Raw genomic sequence first — 12,736 nt, 5'->3', positions numbered from 1 at the left:
CGGCTTCCCGGGAAGATGGGAAATTAATGAAGGGGAGACAACTGCACATCCCTGCTGGGAGCCTAAAACCTACTGGGCAGCTGCTTTATCAGGGGGGAAAAAGATGTATCTCCTAAATCAGCCCCAGATGTTTTCATTCAGGCGATTCAAATTTCATAGCGAATGCATCAGCCGCTGGCCAAAAGCTAATTTAAAGCTGAATGATGTCTCTCATGTCCTGGCGATATGAGGCTTGAAGCACCATTTTCCACATGTAGGTAAACAAAAAGTGCAGTCATGCCATGGTAAAGAAAGAAAATGAAAAAACAGGGTTGGATTGAGCCCAGATTTCTGATTCAGATTCAGCCATGCAACAAATGTGTGTTTACCACTTCTCATGAGGTTTTTTTTTTGTGATGCTTTGTGTTTTTTTTTATACAAAGGTCCTTGTGCTGCTTTCGTGTTATAAATACTCAGTTAAATAGTTCACAATATCAATTCATATTCAACTATGGATGTATTACAAGTACGCTATTAGATACCGGAAACAAAGATGGCAACCAGTCACTTGAATGTTGTTAGCCATTATTGCTAAGTCCCAGTTACTCATTGCTTTACTCAGTGTGGTGATTTATATCATGCAGGTAACATACGGAGTGCAGAGGTAATAGTGCTACTTGTTGCTGTAAGTTATGACAATCTGGTCACTTATCATCAAAACTGGAACATGAAAGAGAGACAGCTAAAACTAGCTACATGACTCTCATAACATAACACTGAATGTGTTGGCCGACACAAAGCTCCGAGCTGCCAATTACTCACCAGGTGATGATGCAACGTGACTGAAAAGTTTCAGTGCGGAGGTTTGCAAGCTAGGCTAACTGGCTTCCACTTTCCAAGTGAAACCTCCACTTTTCGAGTGGAAACCAGTTAGCCTAGCTTGCCAGCTTCAACTTTCTGAGCGGAATACAAACATCCCCATTGGTACTCCCAAATGAAGAATGTTTCAAAGGGGCTGATGGCTCAGCTCGCTTAAAGCTGATACCCAACGCTATGTGAGCATCTTGTATGAACATTCATAGGCTAGCCAGGTAGTAGCGCACTAGAGTGTGTATTTTCGGAGCAATGGGCCCTCAGAACAATGAGCGTTTGTTTTTTCGGGATAACTAAATGTCAGACAAATGGGCTTTTGGGGGAATGGACAATATATATTATACTATTGGGATTTCAGAATATTGGACCGTTGGAACAATGGTGTGGCACTGGTAGAACACCAAGAAAGTTGTCAGGACTCCTACTCTTAGTCAGTCGGTTCGACCATCAGTCAAAAGCTTCCATGGTGATTTTATTTTTAAATATTCACAGTAGAAAATGTCCTCAAACAAAAGTGAAATAATTCCAAATTTAGTTTCACTTTATTATTTAATGACTCTTTAAAAAGGATTCATGGAATAATGCCATTTAAAAAAATATATGATCAAATGAGAAACATACAAAATGACGCATATCCAACGATAACTCACACGGTTAATTAATGTAAATGTTATCATGTTATTGCTCAGTAGTGTGGAGCAGAGCTGCTGTAGCAGTATAGATTAACAGAGAAATGATTACTATCTAGATAAGTAGCAATATTAACTGTATCTGGCTTTTCTACACCTACATACTGTAAATCCCTAGATAGATGCACACTGTCATTAATGTTAAATGATTGAAGCAGCCGATCTTGGACTTGGAGCGGCTGCCTATACACATGTCTGTGGTTATTGTCGCACAAGGTAAGTATGCCTATGTCCCATAATTTGTAAAAATTCTGTATAAATCCATCTGAAGGTTGCTGGAACAATTGGGGTGATTGGTTTAGGGTCCATGTGATATCTGGTTCATCATGTGAGTGCAGCAGCCTTCACTTCATCCCATGATCATGAGCTTTTGAAAAGGATCTCCATTCTGAATGAAAAAAACATCTCTCCTCTCACTCAACTTACATACACCACTGGAACTTCCTTCCTACGGAACATTTGAGATAGTCAGTCAGTAAGGGATTACCCACGAGACCTACTGTATGGACTGCACGTGTGATTTTTGTCTGTGCATGTGAAGTGTCCAATGTAAACCTTTGCTGTCACTTTACCAACACTCTATTTTGATCCTCACATTTCAAGAAGTTTAAAATCAAATGATCGTAATATTTAACCATAGTTCAGGAGAGTGGTGGTCAAAAGTAACAGACTAAGGTTGAACTAAACAACCAAAAAATAACCATAACTGCAACATCCAGGCCGAGTGGAGACTGCAATTGCTCTTGTGGGTAGTCCTTTTCTTTGCCTCTGGGCCTGTTTGGTAATATCCTGGCACTAAATGAATGTGTTTGTACTGAGGTGGGAGGAGAGGTGCAGTTTAGAATGTGTAAGGCTTAGGCCGATTAGGTGGTGCAGGTGTGTGTGTGTGTGTGTGTGTGTGTGTGTGTGTGTGTGTGTGTGTGTGTGTGTGTGTGTGTGTAAAACTATTGTGATAAACCATATATAGTTTCTAACAGCATGGCCCCTGTTATGGCCAACATGTTATCATCATTGTAAACAACATTTAATCATTACTAAAATGTCAAAATGTTTTCTTTCTTAATTTGTCAGTTATTGTTTTATGAAGTCTTAGTCCTTAGTCCTGTGTCATATTATATTAAATTATATTGAACATTTCAGTCAATCATCTCAAAGCCTAAACCAATTATTTAGTTGTTTTAGTTTCAATATTTTATCTTATTGCTAACTGATGAAAAAGACTTTGCTACTCCGAGGCCTCCTGACTGTTATTAGCAATCATTAGTAACGCGCGGCCGTGGGTCAGTCACACCCACATGGCCGGAGAGAGCCAGTCCCACCGCGGGAAGATATGCATTAATCAACCACCTGAACACGACCCAACCCACCATTATTGTAGCACAATTTTCACGACTGAGATAACAGAGACGGACAAACAGAGACGGACTGAGAGCCGCAGTAATGAGACACACACACACACACACACACACACACACACACACACACACACACAATAGAGAACAATGAATTAACAACATATTTTATTTAAAACATTGTAGAAATATATTAAAATTTGAAAGGTACCTGACGCAACATTTAGCAGGGGATTACCACGTCGGAACAGCGCAAGGGCCGACGACGCAGAGTGGAATCGCTCAATTCCTGATTCCCTCAGGAGGATACGCTAAACTGTTGTTGGCTAATGTGTGTTGATGTTAGATCGTACTGTGAGTCCACATGTGATAGTAAAATATGCCGTGTCATTCTACATACACTGGGTTTATTGAGGGTGAGGCAGAAGCATACTCGAGAGTCTATAGAAAATAAAGCTTATTATTTATGGGCATAATATCCATTCACTTTTTATTCCATCACAACATCCAGAAATATATGTAAAAATATATATATAAATCTATAGTGGAGGATATTAAAGGGTATGATTAAAAACTCACGTGAAATGTTTACAGGCCTAGATATAATAACGTATGAGTTATAATAATTTTACCCAAATTTGTCAATAGTAAATTATTTACATTCAATGTAATGACCTCAACATTGTTTTCCCAAATCCTAAATTGCTGCCATCTCAATAAAAGGTTTGTGGTAAAGCCTATGTTGACACTGTCACATCTAGCCCAACATATTGTTACATAAGCAGCATAATGTACACACAGCATGTGGGAAATGTGCATGCATACTTTGCTCTAACTATAGGTACAATTCTAGGCAGCTCATATGAATGTATACTAACCTTGACAAAGTGGTGGAATGCAGTATGATGGTACACCTGTGCTCCCACTATGTCCCACCCCCTCCAGGAAACTTTGTCCGCACTGTGCAGCTCCTTCAGCGACAGGCTGCTTCACCCGCGGTGTCTCACGGAGAGATATCGTAGGTCCTTTCTTCCTGCAGCGGTCAGACTGTACAATCACCACGGCCCCTGGTAGACCACCACACCAAGAAAAAGTCAATTCCAACAGTGTGCGATTATCTATGCCTTGTGCAATATTCTCTTTTATAACTTTTGCAACTACACTGTCATGTGCAATATTCACTCCTACACATTTTTTTCCAATGACTGTACTTATATTACTGTTACTGCATTTTTATTCTATTTAATTATTACTCGTCACTTTACTCTCTTTGCTGTAACAACGTAAATTTCCCCGTCGTGGGACAAATAAAGGAATTCTGATTCTGATTCTGTGCTGCTGAAGGCACAGTGTTGATTGCACTGTAATATGTGGGCTTGATTCCCTGAGTACTTTCATGTCTTATACCTCTTTCTACCTCTGTGGAGGTTGTGGAGACAAAGGAAACTTGGACAAACGAGGACACTGTATAGATTGTGTAGAGGGAGATTTATGGGAGAAACAGGCAGTGGAGAAGTATGTCTGTGCACATAGGAGTGTGTGTGTGTTTGTGTTACCGACATGTTTTTGACCCGTCTGTCCTCAGCAAGATAGGACTTGACTGAACAACTCTAAACCAATTACCTGTGACCAGGAGAGACTACACAGAGGCACTCTGTCCTTGGTCTCTGTCTGGAAATATATAATGAGTCAGCAGACTGTAGTAATACTGAGTGTGTAGTACACACAATCTGTTCTCAGCAACTGAGTTCTTTGCTGCTCCAGTACATTTCTTTCTATTGTCTCAGGCTTATTATCACTTTCAGACTTGTAGAGATGTACATACAAGTCTGTAAACTTTTAATTACTTCTGGATCAGTGGTAATTTAATTATTTGGTAATATAATACAAGATATGGTATTTTTGGTATTTATATTTCTTGAAGCTAGAAACGTTCTTGGTGAAAGCTTCCTTGCCTTCTGTAGTCCAGATGAGCTCAGCAGTGAGGTTTCTGTTTCCTGCTTCTGCTTTCATGTCTCTGAGTGGTTGAGTCAGATTTCCATAATCTGGTACATGAGTCCTACTGTAACCCGTCAATCCAAGAAATGCCAACATGTGTTGTATTGTCTTAGGCTTTCCATGTGATAGGATTGAGGTCAGGCTGTTTGCAGAAATGAGTCTTCCCAAGAAAGTGACTGATCTTCTTGTCACTTGAGTTTTTTCTGTCCTTTATATGTGAATGAGAATATGTCTTGTACTTCAGGATCCAATGGTAGACAAAAGCCATTAGCCAGATCTATGACTGTGCAGTATTCGTGTTCAGGATTCAAGTTTTGAAGCACCACATATGAGTCTGGAACAGATATGTTTTGTGACACCGTGGCAGAGTTGATTTTTCTTAGCTCATGAACCATTCTCCAGCCTTTTTTGCCAGCTTTTGGGACTGGTAAAATGGGTGTGTTGCAGGCGGAGTCTGAGTGTCTGATTACTCCAGCTTCTAGAAGTCCAGTGATGGTTGCTCCTATTTTTTCAACCTGCTCTCTCTTGAGGTTATATTGTGGTAACCAACATGATGATTGTTCTGTTTTCAGGATGACTGAAACCTCATGATGAGGCACAAACCCTACATCATAGTCTCCAGTTGTCCACAAATATGATGGGATTTCTTTGAGTGTTTCATCTGTGTCAGGATGGTTGATGTGTTCTCTTCCATGGTCTCTTTCCAGTTCTTGTTCTTCCAAGATGCCAATATCCATACTGTGGCGAGTGATTTTCCACATTGTCTCATCTTCTGCTCTCCATATGCAGGCAATATTGGTTGGGAGCCAGTTGATCATCTGTCTTGATCATGGGACCTAGGAATCTTGCTTCAGATCCTACTGCCAATGCCAGTGTGACATGTGGCACTGCTTCAGCTGATAATGCATACCATTGCTGTTGTCTTTGACTTCTATTTGCTCCTTTTTCATGTTCTTTTCTTCCTCCCAGGCTTGTTGGTACTCTTCGTTTGGTTGACGTAAGTAGTTATAGGTGCAGTGAAGTGGGTCAAGTGGAGGTCCATATGGAGCTAATGTGTTGATCCAAGGTTTCCATTCCATGTAGGTATTCTGAACTCCTGGAGTGTCTTGATCTCCAGTCAACAGGCAGCTCCAATACAATGTTGTGGTAGTTTCTTCAATGTCTTGGGTAGGGCTTGATGTCATTACCAAGATCCTTTGATCTGTTTGATACCGTCCATGCAGAGGTATTGGTCCTGGAAACTGTATAATCAGTCCATCACTGGAACATAGAATTTGTGCTCCAGTTTTAACCAGCAGGTCTCTAGACCCATCAGGTTTACAGGACATTTTGGGGAGAAGAGGAAAGGGTGTAGCAGGGATTATTTACCAACTTCAGTGACCAATAGCATGGTATACTTTTGTTCTTCTGTTCTTCCCAAGTATCCAACTATCCGAAGGGTCTTTGTGCAGAGAGGTGGTGTTTTTCCTTTCAAGGAAGTTATACAGGACACTGTTGCTCCTGTATCCACCATCAATTCAATTTTTTCTCCTTCTATTGTACAGGTGACCATTGGTTCATTCTGAGCTGGAATAACTTCACCTGCAGTTGGATTCTCTGGGCATCCTCATTGGGAGGAGCCATGGGAATGTTCCCATGCATGTTCCCATGCAGAGAGAGGCATTTGGTGAGTGTTGGGAGGATTTCTTCCTCTTCCAAAACCTTGCTGTCCTCTCCCTCCTGCAAAACCTTGCTGTCCTCTTCCTCCTCTTCTATTGTTAGAGTATCCTCTTCTTCCTTGGTTGGAGTTTCTTCCTCCTTGTTGCTCGTACTGGTAGCAATCTTTGACCCAGTGAGATGTACTTCCACAATTAAAGCATCCCTGTTGTGAAGCTCTTTCACCATCTCTGTAGCGATTGTTTCCCCCTCTCCATGCTCCTCTGTTTGATACTTGCCATGGAGGTCCATTCTGAGGAATTTGTTGCTGTCTTTGTGTCTGTCTTGTTGCTTCTGGGGATTCTTCATCATCGTACTGTCCCATTAACATCTGTTTCTTATCTCTCTTGTTTCTTGAAGCCTCTGTGTCATTTGTGCCTTTGCCAATCTTCTGGTTATGGTCAAGTGTTCTTCTTCCTTCTGCACTTCTGTTTGCTTGTGTTGCTCTTCATGATGCACAAGGTGCTCTCTCCAAAGTGCATTAGGCATTGTGTCTAGTCCCACCACACTCCTCAGACAGTTTTGGACATGAGAAGATAGAGCCTTTATCACTGCATTTCTCCACAACATGGTAGCTGATGCAGAGGAGTCATGTCTTTCTCCAGTGCTGTCTATCCAGACACCTTCGCTTCTCTTCAGGAAAGCATGCATTTCTTCATCATTTCCTTTCTTTAGGCCTGTCACTGCTATTCTGTTGCGGGTGGTGGGAAAAGCTTCTCTCAGAGCATTCCAGTAACAATTCCTGTACTGATTGAAGGATTTCTCATCGCCCTCCATTATGCATCCAGCGGTGATATCCATGTCTAGCATCCTCTTTTTTCCTTCCAGTCTGCCAATGAGAGTCGTCAAATCTCCCACACACACACACTCGGTCTCCTGCTGTGTATTTCTCAAATTCATGAGGTGAGGAAAGGCAGTTTGGACGCCAAACTCTCCAAATCACGATGACTCCATGCGTGGTATACTGTGTTCCCTCCTGGAGTTGCCATGAGTGGCATCTGTTGTACTGCTTTTTGTTCTTCTATCTTATGTCTGGTTCTCATCGCAATTGGCGATGTTCTTTCATTTTCAGCTTTCCTTCCACAAAGTATGTCTTGAAGTCTCTTATTTCTTCTTGGGATGTGATACTGAAATTGCTTTCAGAAGTCCTTGAGTTTCTTCTAGCTTGTGCCTGTTCTTCCTCTTTTTGGTATGAGAATGTTATTGACTGTTCTTCATCATCAGTATTGTGTCTTGTCTCCTCTCCGCTCTCTGGTCTTTGCTTGCTTGTCATTTCTTCCTTCAGTCTTTCCTGACTGTCATAGCCTGTTCTTTGGAGTGTACCATCATGTTTGTTTATTTCCGCTTCTTTTCGTTTTTCATCATTTCATGCTCTTTCTGCTTCTGCTATCATTATTCTTTGCTGTTCGTTAATGCGACCTTGGGAACTTGAGAATGAATCTGGGGTACGCAGTAGCTCTCCAAATGGATTTGGAGCAGAGAGAGGGAGAGAGTGGGCGTTGGGTACCTTTTCATCTATTCTTCCCTCGAGTAGCATGACATGTTTCATCAGGAAATCTAGTCGTTTCTCTGTATCACCTGCCTCAACTTCCAAACATCCTCCCTTCACTTCCATTGTGGGTGCCTGTATTGGAGTGGGATTAAAAGGATTGTGACTGGGTGAGAAGTATGCTGGAGGGGCGGAGACTTGTGTCAAATCTGGGTAGAGTTGCGGTGTAGGCAGGATAGGTGTAGTTTCCTCATGTTTGATGCCTTTTTCTTCTTCTTTTGCTTCCCTGACTACACAGATTGTGTCAGGCTCAGTTTGAGGTGTGTTCTTGAAGAGTAGAAGGAGATGCATAGCTCTGGATTTTCTTTTTCCAGCTTTCAATGCTGCTTTCTTTACGGTTCCAAATCTTTGTTTTTCTCCTGTTTTCTCCCATGCTGCCATCTTTTGTTGATATTCTCCATTTTCAAAGTCATACACTGCCCTTCTTTGGTCCTCAGTTGGACCTGGCTGATCATCAGTTGGAAACCTCTTTCTTGCCACATGAGTAGCAGCTTTGCTGTCTTTGCTCGAACTTTCTTTCTTTCACTTGGATTGGTGCAGGCATCCAATCGTTGGTACATTCGTTCTTTGTAATGTGCTATGGATCCAAGCTTGACTTGCTTTGAGTTTTCCGAAGGATAAATCATGTTTAAATTTTAAATCCCTTAAATGTTGTTCAGTAGGTGGAGATATTCAAAATTCAAATACATTTTTGAGTGAGAAATAAAAAATAAAAATTAGAAATAAAAATGTTTAAAGTTTAAATCTGAAATAGGAATAACAATATATATTGGAACTCTAAATCTTAAAATCTAAATCTGAAATAGAAATAAAAATTGGAAATGAAAATCTCTAAAGTTTAAATCTTAAATCAGAAATAAAAATAAAACCTGGAAATCAAAACCATAACATTTAAATCTGAAATAAAAATCAAAATCAAAAGTAAATCAAAAGTAAGATTTTTCAAACTTTGTCATCTAGGGGACAATTTATAAGAATTATGATTATTATAATTGGTACACTTCTATCATTGTACTCCAAGTGGAGATATTTGAATTTTGGATTATTGGATTATTAATTATTTGAATTTCAATGTTGTCCATGAGATGGGGGCATTTATCCACAACAAGAGATTCAAAGTTCAACTTAAGTTTAAACGGTCAAAGTTCAATAGTTCGGGAAACCAAAAACTTTTTACCTCCTAGTGGAGAACTTACTGAATTACAAAAACAGGAAGTGGACTACAAATCAAATCAAGAACTACACATTTCTAGGGCGTTTTCCCTTTGTTCAACAACTCTTAGCTTTGTATTCACTACTTTTCGGTCTTTATCAATACACAACTTCTTTGTTTTAATTCCCACCCCAAATGCCTCAGCGTAAGACTCAAGGTTCTGTTTGTCCCGAGATACTTTCCACAGTCTAACAACCTCTAGGCATTACACGCTGGAGTTGCTGGCATCGTTAAGTTCTCGCATCAACCAGTTCCTTCTGGTGAGACTTTAACTTCTAAATAACACCAAACCCCGTGATTCCCCTTTATCTAACGATAGTCAAACAGTCAGTTTGTACGGTTAATTCCGCAGCTACTAACGTAAATGTATCAACCAACGAGCGCTAGCTCCTCTTTAGCTTCAGTCAGGCCCACTGGGCTATATAGCCGTTAGCACTAAGTTCGCTTGGCTTAAACACCTCAATTCATTCACTTACAGACAATATTGATTTTCAACAACACACACATGCATCCTTCAATAAATAGTTTCCAACCCACACTGCATTAATATTAGTTTTATACAGTCTACGTTGGATTAAATAGGGTTTATAGCCCCCGCTAAGAGAAGCTCACCCTTCTCTCACACAGCCGAATTTCGCGAACTTTTTAATTAATCTTATACTATGTCTATGCTCGTCTATGGAAGATGAATACATCTAGTAAGACAATGGGGTATTCGTCAACTTCCACCACGTAATTACATCCAAATATTCACTGTTAAGGCTCTCTCATTTTAGCCAGAACAGGCCGCTTTGGCCTTTTCCTCCATAGACTCACACCAGTCGATTAGACTGTGCTTTCTCACAAAGTCTTGATATTTCAACTTACACTATTCAATCGAGCGCTACTCGAAAACCTTATTTCTTACACCGGGTTCACTTTTAATACCTTCTGTGCACAGTTTCATTTCATGCAGTATTTTAAAAATTCAGCCATCATCACATCAATTTCAGCATTTGCAAACTTAGCATTGGTTCTTTTCATACGAGACAGTCGTCGGGGTGTGTCCTTTGATACTTACAAGTACTAATATTCTATTATGAGCTAATGCAATTTCGAAATAAACAGGTTTGCTTACCTTCTGTAGCCAGGCCTGATTGTAACTAACAAAGGAACACACTCCTCCGGCTTCTTTGCAGTCGTCCTTTTGTTCAAGATATCACGTCGTCGGTCACCAGGTTTTGTGGGGTTTAGAAGTTCTGAGGACGCTATGACTGCCTTTCAAATCAATCCAGCAAACTTCTGAATGTTCAAGATAATATTTATTTAAAGTGATAACAGCATTTCGATAATACTCTCAGCCGAGGGCACTTTCACCTCACCAAATCCACAGGCCGAATCAATAAAGACCCAGTTGACAGTTGTCTGTTGGTATAGCAGGAAGTGTACAAAAATCACATAAACAATGACTAGTTCAACTCATATGGGTGTCGCCTCTCCTCTTTGGTCCACGTTGGCGCGGTCACGCCCCTTGGAGAGCAGTGTTATGACGAGATGGTTTGTAGACCTGTAACTATTTATGAAGAGAAACGTACCTGACGTGATTTACATTCATAACTAATATAGTGCTCATTATACATGTTGTGCAGAACATTTTTTTGGGCCTCCTTGTTTTTACGACTCGAACACAGGGAAGGAAGACTCAATCGCACGACTCCAGACACAAAGGCAGTGTAGAATAAACAAAAGTTTACTTCCATAAATCAAAACAACAACTGAAAACGCTCACTAGGAGGACATACAAAACTATCAGATAAGCACACTTCCTGGATCGCTGGTACAGGCATAGGCTCTTACAAGGATATGACAAGACGAACTGACACACGACAAGGGGAGACAGGACAATTTATACAAGAGGTGAGTGGGAACAGGTGAAAACAATCAGGGGCGAGGCAGACGCTGACGACGGAGGGACACCACACCAGGACAGGAAATAAAGGGATCTGGGTTGAGAAACAAGAGGTAGGTACAAAGTAAAAGAGGAAGTGACAAGACAACATGAACAACTCAACAAATTCGACGAGACATGACACTCGTCTCCCCAATCCTCCGGTTTATGTCAATCATCTTGAAGGATGTCCCAATTCCTGAAATGCATCACGAGGAGAGAAGATTGAGGAGGCTTGCCGGAGGATACACTGGTGTAACCTTTGCAGAAGTCTTTTCGACACCCGACGTATTGTATCAAAGGCGTGACATGACGTGTGTGGCATTCAATAATGATATTTTAGTTTTATATTACTTAAGATATTTTCTTTGAATTAAGGCTACACCTGATTAAACTGCTATAATAGTGACATGATTTTTTCATTCAGCACTAAGTTGCTGTATTTCATGTTGTCATATTGATAGGCAGGAGTGTGTTTGTGTGTATATAATATATATCACTCATTTATATATAATATGTTACTTGTTATTTATCTAGTACTTTTCATACAAAGATTTGTTATTATTGTTTTTTATTATAAAGCGCGGAAAATGCACAAAGAAAAGATGATTTATGTCAGAAATCTGGAACAAAATGTCATGAAATCCTTGCAGAGGATTGTGACAGAAACACTAGGTCCAGAGGTGGAAACATACCTAGATGAGTATTCATTTGCTTACAAATTGTGCCGCCCTTTGAATGTAGACAGATCTGTGTTTGTTAGTCAGTCTGAACTTCAAATTCCAAAGCGTTTATCAAACATACACATTTAATGTGGCTTTGACTTTGTTGAGGCCATACAATCTTAATGTCAGTATTTCAATGAGTAAGGCATTGGTGATACAGAGGCAATGTGTCTTTGAGTTCAGCCTCGTTTTTCTCTAAATCAACATTAGACTGTCAGTCTCAGGCGTCCAACATGTAGCATATGTCCTGCAAGAGTGTGGGAAAGTTGCTTACTTATCTAAAAATGATGAGGCCAATGATGAGGCCATCCAACCAGCTGGATTGTCATCCTCTGGGATTCAGTCTCCGCTGTCTGCTGGTGGTGAAACAGGCACACAGTGACACAGACACTACAGGAAATATGACCATTTCTCTACAAAGTAAACTATAGTACATTCCTCCTATTAACATCCTCCTCCCATTTGACATGTATTTTTAACCAAATAAGTAGTTTACTTAAGTACTTTTTTTATATATAGTACTATATATTATAGGCTACTTATTTTCCCTTTGGAGGCAAATATTATAGTTTTTTACAGTACTTTAACTTTGACATCTTTAGTTATTTGCAATATTAATAAATTATGATGAATTATTATAGCTAAAACTACCACTCAGTACTTACAATAAGCTCCATCTTTACATGTTGCAACATTAAAGTGACGCTCACACAAAAATGCTGCCATATTATTCAGT

Source organism: Cottoperca gobio, chromosome 24 (assembly GCF_900634415.1).
Source record: "Cottoperca gobio chromosome 24, fCotGob3.1, whole genome shotgun sequence".
Classification (NCBI taxonomy): Eukaryota; Metazoa; Chordata; class Actinopteri; order Perciformes; family Bovichtidae; genus Cottoperca; species Cottoperca gobio.
Note: the sequence above shows the minus strand (reverse complement) of the source record.